The 10,000-nt window shown below is 48.5% G+C and overlaps 1 protein-coding gene across 6 annotated transcripts in view; it reads left to right on the forward strand.

The window, feature by feature from the left end:
- LOC135262104 (ras/Rap GTPase-activating protein SynGAP-like) overlaps positions 1-10,000 on the forward strand; it is an 81,876-nt gene that overhangs the window by 9,865 nt on the left and 62,011 nt on the right. Inside the window, exon 1 of one of the 6 annotated variants that reach the window (XM_064348950.1) lies at positions 6,518-9,204. The exons of the other annotated variants lie outside the window; for them this stretch is intronic. The gene's annotated coding sequence lies outside the window, so the exon portion shown is untranslated. Of the gene's footprint in view, positions 1-6,517; positions 9,205-10,000 lie in introns of those variants that run through there. 6 annotated transcript variants of the gene reach the window in all.

Below are 10,000 nucleotides of genomic sequence, written 5' to 3' on the forward strand. Positions count from 1 at the left end.
GCGCCTGCGGCGGATGGAGGGGTTAAGAGGAGGGGTTAGCGAGGTCCTGCAGGAACCTCTCCGCCTCTCAGCCAAACTGAGGGCCTGCCGCACGGAGGCAGCCAATCACCCGCACGCGCTTCAGGAAGCCCCAGGCTTCCCCACGAGTGGCTGCCTGGTTCAGTCACTGGCTCCCCTGGAGCTGTCTAGACTTGAGTGGGGAGCGGTGGTGCGGAGTTCTCCCCGGGTTCCTACGGGTGCTGTCCGTGGTGCGGAGTTCTCCCCGGGTTCCTACGGGTGCTGTCCGTGGTGCGGAGTTCTCCCCGGGTTCCTACGGGTGCTGTCCGTGGTGCGGAGTTCTCCCCGGGTTCCTACGGGTGCTGTCCGTGGTGCGGAGTTCTCCCCGGGTTCCTACGGGTGCTGTCCGTGGTGCGGAATTCTCCCTGGTTCCTACGGGTGCTGTCCGTGGTGCTGAATTCTCCCCTGGTTCCTATGGGTGCTGTCCGTGGTGCTGAATTCTCCCCGGATTCCTACGGGTGCTGTCCGTGGTGCGGAATTCTCCCTGGTTCCTACGGGTGCTGTCCGTGGTGCTGAATTCTCCCCTGGTTCCTACGGGTGCTGTCCGTGGTGCTGAATTTCACCCTGGTTCCTATGGGTGCTGTCCGTGGTGCTGAATTCTCCCCTGGTTCCTATGGGTGCTGTCCGTGGTGCTGAATTCTCCCCTGGTTCCTACGGGTGCTGTCCGTGGTGCTGAACAAGAGTGTTTGCTAAACACCTAAACGTGAATGTGAAAAACATGTACAAGCACAACAGAGTGGTGTGCTGATAAACTGGAGCAGTTATCAGAACCAAGCAAGACTCTGATGAACCAGGGCAGTTATCTAAACCGGGGCAGTTATCAGAACCAAGCAAGACGCTGATGAACCAGGGCAGTTATCTAAACCGGGGCAGTTATCAGAATCGAACGGTACGCTGATAAACCAGGGCAGTTATCAGATGCGCTTGCGGTGTACTGCTTTGTGTCGAGTGGACAGAAATGTGGGCGGTAATTGCTGGCACATCCGAGGCGATGTTGTAGGAGCTGGGTGGGGTGTGTGTGTGTGTGTGTGTGTGTGTGTGGTGGGGGGGGGCTGCCCAAGCCTTGGCTACAGAGGGCTGGCGCTGAGAGGGGAACGGGGACTGCCCAGCCTGAAGCTGGCGATATTTGGCGCAGGGTGGCGAACGGGTTCAGGATGTCCTCTGTCCTGTGCCAGGCCGGGGGCGGGGGGGGTGGGGGGAGAGGGGTTAGTGGGGAAGGAAGGGGGGGGGAATCATCGCCTCCCCCAGGCAGCAGGATGGAACAGCTGCTAGTGTAGGGGCCTCATGCCTGGTGGATTATGGGATTGATTGGGAGTAGTTCTCTGCTTTTGTGCCAGCCACAGGACACTTAATAATAATAATAATAATAATAATAATATGTATGTGTATGTATTGTTATGGATGTGACTATTATGGATTATTTTTACTGTTGGAGAAACATAATCATCATAATGACAACAACAGTAATAAATATTATTATTATTATTTTGCATTTTTGTGTTGCCGTGGATAAAGAGGCTGTCCTTGCCACGGTCTGCTGTTTGTTATTTCTACCTGTGCCTAATTGCACACCTGTGTTTTGGTTGCTGTAGCCAATCTTGTAAAATATTGAACACAAACAGCAACAAAAAAGGGTGAATATTTTGGCCCCGTATCAGAACAGGCCAACAGCGAAAGAACTAGTGATGGTAGGGGTGTAGGTGAGGATAAGGGGGAGAGGCAGAGAGGAAGGGGAAAGAGGGAAAGAGAGGGGGGCAGAGGAGAGAGAGAGGAAAGAGAGGAAAGAGGGGGGTGAGAGGGAGGAGAGAAAGAAGGATAGGGGCCTAATAAGTCTTTAATATGAAAGAGGGATTGAAATCATAAGGTGAAAACCCACAGCGAAAGAGAGTGATACAGAGAGAGGGGGAAATGGGAAAAAAAAGTTTAATAAAAAGAAGAAAATGCAATTCTAAAGGGACTAGCATCACATGGCCGATCTGATGGTAACCATGGTAATAATTATAGAGCAGCGACAGACTGTTTAACAGAGAAGGAGGACAGAGGCGCACAAATGGGAGAGAGAGAGATACCTCAGCATTTTTTTAAACTTCTTTTTTCTCCTCCCTCTCATCCCCTCTCTCTGTTTTTATTCCCCCTTTTTTCTACTATTCTGCTACCTTTTCAGCCCCCCCCCCACCACCTCACCCCCCATAGCTTTATGGGTTAAAAGGTTGAAATCGTAGGCTTGCAGTTGCCATGGAAACTGTAGGCACCTTCATCCCCCCCCCTTTCTTCCTGAAAAACACTGATTGGTTGAGTCCAAGTGCCAATGTAGTCCCAGTTTGACTAAACCATTAGAGAACGTAAAATGGGGGGGTTTGTGTCTGCAGTACACACTGTACTTTGCCCGTGATTTAAATAGTAAAATAAAGAAACGAAAGGAAGGAAGAAAGAATGGCAGACAATGACTGTACATATTATGGAAACCAAGACCAGCTTCAAAAAATTGTCTTCTCATAATCACGAAATGTATTTTAATCCGGATAATCATATCATTATCTTCTCCAGCTCTTCTCCTGCTCTTACCCTCACTGTGGGACAGCTCTAGGGATGGGATAAGTCATTATTAAGCATTAGGCATTTAAGAATTGCATTATGGGTGCAGATTGATTGACTCCTTTTTAGCTATTCACTGAAAGTAGTGAAAAACATTTTAAATGAAAGATGTGATATTTAGTGGCTGTATTTATACACATTCAAGAACTCCTTAACCTTGACTATTTTCCTCACCCTCACAAATATATTCCTGTGTGAATTATGCATTTTAAAATTATATATTTCCTCGCAAGGGCTCACACCCTCTCCTTCCTCATTCGTCACCCTTTCTAGTTTCAGTATTCCCCATTTTTTCGGACCTCGTTCTAACCCTCCCAACAACCAGGCTGTCCACCAGTCTCTCCGTCCTTTTCTCTCTCCCAACCTCTCTTCCCTCCCTCCTTTTTCTCTCTCTCTCTGTCAGTGAGGCAGAATTATTTTGTTTAACGGGAAGAGGCTTCAGACACAGGAAACACGGCGCAACAACAGCTACACTTCACACGAGGCTCTGTTACAGTAGCCTCTTAAAACCCCCTCTGAGAGTTGGCGCCGTTCGGAGAGCCTGGCATGGCCGCCGCTGAAGTTTATGCCGTTGAGAGTTCGCCACAGTGTAAGGGAAATGTAGTTTTTTTTTTTTTTTTTTTTTTGACGCACACGAGCGTGTGCGAAGCCGAAGCCGGGCCTTCTGGGAGGTGGACCCGGGCGAATCGCTCCGCTGGCGGGGGGGGGGCACCTCCCCATCCCGTGCCCCGGCCAAAGTGGCGCGGGTCTGAAAACGTAATCCCGCCCACTTCTCCGGAAGTGGCCGACGCCTCCTGCCCGATCGCTCCGGCTCGGCGAGGGCGGGTGTGAGATGAAGCCGGCGATCCAAACTGCTGATTCACGCGTAGAGCGCGAGACGGGGGGGGGGGGGGGGGGGGAGTGGTTGAGCTGAGAGAGGAGGCGTCTGTCAAACGTGTCACAAATGCGCCACACTTCCTTGCACCACCCCTCCAAGAGTCTGAGCAACGTGTAAGCTGGCACAGCCCTGGCGCGGCCTACTGCTGGCACAGCCCTGCGGCCTACGCTGACCTGGCAAGCCCTGCGTGAGCCTGACTGCTGTGCACAGCCTTTGGTCGAGACTATGCTTCGTTTACACATTAGTTGGTTCCAGACAGATCTCTCAAGATCTCACCGTTTTTGTGTTCTGAGACTGACTAATTTTGTGTTCCAAGACTATGACCATTTTTGTTTTCCGAGATTATGACTCTCTGTGTTCCGAGACTATGACTCTCTCTGTTCCGAGACTATTACTGTCTGTGTTCCGAGACTATGACTCTCTGTGTTCCGAGACTATTACTGTCTGTGTTCCGAGACTATTACTGTCTGTGTTCCGAGACTATGACTCTCTGTGTTCCGAGACTCTTACTGTCTGTGTTCCGAGAATATGACTCTCTGTGTTCCGAGACTATGACCATTTTTGGGTTCAGAGATTATGACTGCCTGTATTCCAAGACTAAAAAGTTGTGCAAGTATCTCTGGATAAGAGGGTCAGCTGAATGCCTGTAATGTAATGTAATGTAACGGAACATACACGTGAAATTTTACCAACCTGTTTGCCAGCCCTCCGGGGCAAAACAGCCGTGTACAAAAGTACAAAAGTACCCAAACAGTAATGACATCTAAAAAAAAAAACTCCAGCTGATCCAAAGCCAAACTGCAGCCTTTGACGCACGTTACACAACATCACTCGTTTAATTTATGGGCTCGCTCAAGAAATTAAGCGAATTTCAATAAAAAAATAATAAATCCGAAAAAAAAAGTATAATTACATTTGTGGCGCAAAGCGCTCGTGAATGCTGTTCGTTAATGGGGACAGAGGAAAATCGCAATGCGTTCAGGTTTTTAGATCGTGTCTGTAATTAATGCGTGTGACAACGGCGGTGAAAATATGGGCGTGTTTTTTTTTTTTTTGGGAGTGACGTTAGATCTAAGCCGCGCGATAAGATCATCTTTTAAAAATGCAGAGGTACCTCTCTCCCTCTCTCTCTCTCTCTCTCTCTCTCGCTCTCTCTCTCTCTTATTGGTGAGCCTCTGTCCTCCATCCTTCTCTGTTAACAAGCCGGTCGTTTCCAAAATGGACATTTTCCCGCCAAAAGCAGTGCTAATCGTCGAAAGTGCTAATCGACGCGACGAGGGCGGCGGCGGTGACGCTTAGCGGCGGGACGGTGTTCAGACGGCCGGGGCGCCGGTGCGGCAGAGTCCCGCCCCGCGCTCAGATTTATGATCCAGCCTTAAACGAGTGGGAAGCTCGGCCCGTCGACCGCGTCTGTGCGCGCAACTGTTGTGTAACCATACTCTAATGCAGCCCACTCACTCTCCAGCCTCTACGCTCTGCAGGCCCGCAGCTGTGTGTGTGTGTGTGTGCTGTGTGTGAGTGTGTGTGCGTGTGTGTGTGTGTGTGTGAGTGTGTGTGTGTGTGTGTGAGCGTGTGTGTGTGTGTGTGTGTGGTGTGTGTGTGTGTGTGTGGGTGTGTGTGTGTGTGTGTGTGTTGTGCGCTGTGTGGTGTGTGTGTGTGTGTGTGTGTGTGTGTGTGTGTGTGTGTTGCGTGTGCGTGTGTGTGTGTGTGTGTGTGTGTGTGTGTGTGTGTGGTGGTGTGTGTGGTGAGCGTGTGTCGTGTGTGATTTTGCTGGTGTTGTGTTGTGTGTGCTGTGTGGTGTGTGTGTGTGTGTGTGTGTGGGTGTGTGTGTGTGTGTATGTGTGTGTGTGTGTGTGTGTGTGTGTGTGTGTGTGTGTGAGTGTGGTGTGTGTGTGTGTGTGTGGTGTGTGTGTGTAGTGTGAGTGTGGTGTGAGTGTGAGTGTGGTGTGCGTGTGCGTGTGCGTGTGCGTGTGCGTGTGCGTGTGTGTGTGTGTGTGTGTGTGTGTGTGTGTGTGTGTGTGTGTGTGTGGTGTGTGCTGTGTGCTGTGCGTGTGTGTGCGTTGTGGTGTGGTGTGCTGTGTGTGTGTGCTGTGTGTGTGTGTGGTGTGTGTGTGTGTGTTGTGTGTGGTGTGCTGTGTGCGTGTGTTGTGCGTGTGCCGTGTGTGTGTGTGTGTGTGTGTGTGCTGTGTGTGCTGTGTGTGTGTGCTGTGCGTGTGGCTGTGTGTGTGTGTGTGTGTGTGTGGTGTGCTGTGTGTGTGGTGTGGTGTGTGTTGTGTGGTGTGTGCGTTGTGTGTGTGTTGTGTGTGTGTGTGTGTGTGTGTGGTGTGTGTGTGTGTGTGTGGTGTGTTGTGTGTGTGTGTATGCGTGTGTGTGTGTGCTGTGTGTGTGCTGTGCGTGTGGTGTTGCGTGTGTGTGTGTGTGTGTGTGTGTTGTGTGTGGTGTGTGTGTGTGTGTGTGTGTTGCTGGTATGCGTGTGTGTGTGTGTGTGTGTGTGTGCTGTGCGTATGTGTGGTGGTGTGTGTGTGTGTGTGCTGTGCGTATGGTGTGTGTGTGTGTGTGTGTGTGTGCGTTGTATGCGTGGTGTATGTGTGTGTGTGTGTGTGTGTGCGTTGCGGTGTGTGTGTGTGTGTGTGTGTGTGTGTGTGGTGTGTGTGCGGTGCGTGGTGGTGTGTGTGTGTGGTTGTGTGTGTGTGGTGTGGTGTGAGGTGGCTGTGCGTGTGTGTGTGCGTGCGTATGCGTGCGTGTGTGTATGTGTGTGTGTGTGCTGTGTGTGTGCGTGTGTGCTGTGTGTGTGCGTGTGTGCTGTGTGTGTGCGTGTGTGTGTGCGTGTGTGTTTTGGGTGAGAGATAGAGAGAAGCCAAGGGAGGTGAGAGAGAGCGAGCATGAAAGTTCACCAGCCGCCTCATACTTACGATAATCCACATCCCCTCACTTTCTCCTCTCCCTCCCTCCCTCCCTCCCTCTCTTTCTGTGCCTCTCCCGCCCTTACGAAAACTGAGTGACAGAGGGGGGAGGGACGGCGAAGAGGGGCGACAGCGTTCACTCAGCCCGGCACACCTGCATGACAGCTCCGCGCAGCCTCGTGCCGCTGGCGACCAGAGCGTTTGCCACCGGCGCGAAATCGGATTAATGAATATGAAGTCAGAATGTTGAAAAACGACCCCCGAAAAGGAGGACAATCCTTACGGGACGCGCACGTTCGCTGACACTTTTTTTGGGGGGGATAAATTCACCAACAATTTATTATTTTTTAAATCGCGTTTGAGGTGCTGCGTTTTACTTACAGTTGCTCGATTCTTGAGGATGGATCTGGGAGCGGTGATCCGCGCGCTGAGATAAGGGCGATCCCTCCCCTAACGGACTGCGTTTCAGGAACCTCAACCGAACCGAACTACGGGCATCTGCATCCCGCCCTCTCCGTGTCGCGCGCTCAGGAGATAGCTGCTAATTCTGGACGAAGGATGCTCTCGATTTTTTTTTTTACGCCTCGAAATATTAATGGACTACCTTGGTCTCCCTCCTCCAAGTGCATATTAGTATAGAAGGGATGCACACACACAGAGAGACACGCACACGCACGCACACACAGCTGGCACACAGCCATACACTGAAGAACACGCTTATCGCAAATAACCTGCCCTTGCCGTCTGAGGAATGTATACCCACACACAGTTTTTTTCAACTGGGTTGGTTGCAACTTAATAGGATTACAGCCTAAATTTCAAGTTCACTGCGTCTCAATGGCTTTTCGTGTGGGTTTATAGATATAATTACCGCACAACGTTAGCTCTGTGCACAATTACGCATTTTAATAATTTGCCGATTTAGCCTACGTATTTTGTTTTTTAATCTCTGTTTGGGTTTGCGATTGTATTAAGTAATCTTGTCATCATTATTTACTTCAACATTAACCGTTTCCTCGCTCGCTCGCTCATACTTTTTAGGCATAATATAATAATAATAATTAAAACAATACGTCCAAAACATGAGAGAATTTAGCCTCGGAAGAGATTCTGTAGGTTACCGAGGAAACGGCAGCGGGATTACGGTTCAGTTTTGGGATTGTGAAAGGGTAGAGGGCAGGGGAGCCGGTGAAAAAGACCAAGGAGAGGCCGAAAATACGGAGTTCTCAGCGGGACTGCCTGCCACGGAACAGCCGCTGCTGGTGCCGGAGAGCGTGGCTGGGTGTCGGTGGAGGAAAGAACCGAATATTCGCGAGGAATTATAACAGTAACAGGAAAACTTTTAAGAAACATACAATCTGTAAGATATTTTTTATTGTTATCATTTTTAAATACAAGTAACTTCCTTTTAAGAGGAGTCAACATTATTTTAAATACAATGTATATATAGGCCTATGATGTGCTAGATAACCCTTGCAAATATATTCAATGTATTACCTTTATGGGTAAATGGAGATTAGACGAATTAAAGATGTTTTAAGTTTCCTTTATCCTACATTTTAACATCACTGTAGTGTATGGCATGAAGGAATTGCTGTCTACGCATTTAGAAATGTGAACAGATTTGAAATTTCAGACTGAAATTAAGCCGAAAACTAAACTACTTACCTTGCAAACCGCATATGGTGCCGAGACTTTGGACTTGGAACCACAAGTAATAATCGACTACCTTTGCTGAAAAGGCAATTTCAATATTAAGTGAAACGAGCGCCGCTGGTTTCATAACTGAAATGCCTGCAGGAACTTGAGATAATTTTTTCCCCCTGCGTGATTCATACAATATCCGAAAAAAAACTGGCTTATAATACCAAACGTTTGGCACACAGCTCAACCGTTTTATTTGCTATTTCGCTATATCACACTGCCCGCTGCTTCACTTGGTTATTTTGTTGTAGGTGGTTTTTGACTATTTATATGTAAGCGTCGTGACTGGTGAAAAAAAGATACGCGTTTGATAAGGCTAAACGTTGGTTTTCAAGCTTGATTCTTCGGGCGCACCTAACTTCGATACAAGCTTTTGAAACAGACCTGCCGATCGGTGTTTTGCCATACGCGAAAGAAATACTACAAACAGTGTAGGCTTGGGTGTCAAAACCGTGAACGCAGTCTACGCGTCCTACACCGAACAGCTTTCTTTACACATGCAACACGCACGTGCGCAGTATATCCGGGGCATAAAAGGCTAACGCGCGTTGTTAAGTAAGTCAACTTTTAGGCTACGGGAAAATGCAAAAGTTTTACATAACTAACCAGTTATTCGTTTGTTCATTTGTGGTATTAACATTCACTACTAGCGTGACTGGTGACTGGTTTGCACGTGCACAGCCGCGAGTCGAAGCGGACAAACATGCAGAGTGACAAGCGACACGCGCTCGGTTTGATGCACTGAAACAAGCGCCACCCAAAGCCTCCGTTTGTGCACATACATACACACACGCGCGCGCGCGCACACACACAGACACACACACGCGCACACACATCCCAACTTCATTAGATATGGTCTGACGTGAAAGGAATTCAACAAAGAATATATCCAAAAAGCAACACCAAGAACGAAGATGTTCTGAGGAGAAACGCTTTGGACGTACCGTCAAGGGGGTCATTGGGTTGAGACCCCTTCGCACCAAGTCCAGCATCAAGTAGAAACGGATATATACGAGGATACCGTTACGGATTTGTCTGGAAACTAATCGCATCTCCTGTCATCTCTAGGTAGGGGAGGAAAACCTTTCAATCTGTCTGTTCCTTGTGTTTACAAACGATGCTCTTGCCTGTCATAGGCTACCTGTTCTACCCCCCCCCCCCCCACCCCACCAAAAAAAAAGTTCATTGCAGTAATCATTATGTTTGATGTTTCATTCACAGAAGTATCGAACACCTACTTTATTTGAAAAATGAGGGAATGATGAAGTATTAATTTCAGGTTCCATTTTAAAAAGGTAAAAAAAAGAGTCACAACTCATAGCAGGCTCGTGTTCTGAGGATGCAGATGATGTGTAATTTGCCTGCTCTGCGTGCATCCTGGTCCTCGCAGTTCGTACAGTGACATTAATAATACCTGCATATATATCGACGGGCAGGATTTTAATCCACAACCCATCTGGTCCACAAAAAAAACACAGCCCCGCTCAAACGGCCGCGGTGGAGTCTACTCTTCAGTCTCGCTACATTTTTAATTATTCATGACCCCTATCAGAAAAATCACCGCTTCCTGTGAAACAAATGTGTGCGTGCACCGTCTTATTATTATTTAACCCTTTGAAGAGCGGCTTTTTGTAATTTCTTTTTTTTTTTTTTTCATTCTACGTCAGTGTTCTAGAACTCCGTTGCTTTCACTTACCAGCAGTGATTGTTACATCATCGTTAGAATGTTCAGTTAAGAGCATTTGTCATCTCGCACCTCGAAGTGTTAAATACACACAGGAAGACAACAGGCCGCTATTTTTGGGGCAGTCATTAATGCAAAAAAAAAAGAAAAAAAAGCAGCACCGTGATTCATTTGTGTAAC

The sequence above is a fragment of the Anguilla rostrata genome, chromosome 8 (assembly GCF_018555375.3).
Source record: "Anguilla rostrata isolate EN2019 chromosome 8, ASM1855537v3, whole genome shotgun sequence".
Classification (NCBI taxonomy): domain Eukaryota; kingdom Metazoa; phylum Chordata; class Actinopteri; order Anguilliformes; family Anguillidae; genus Anguilla; species Anguilla rostrata.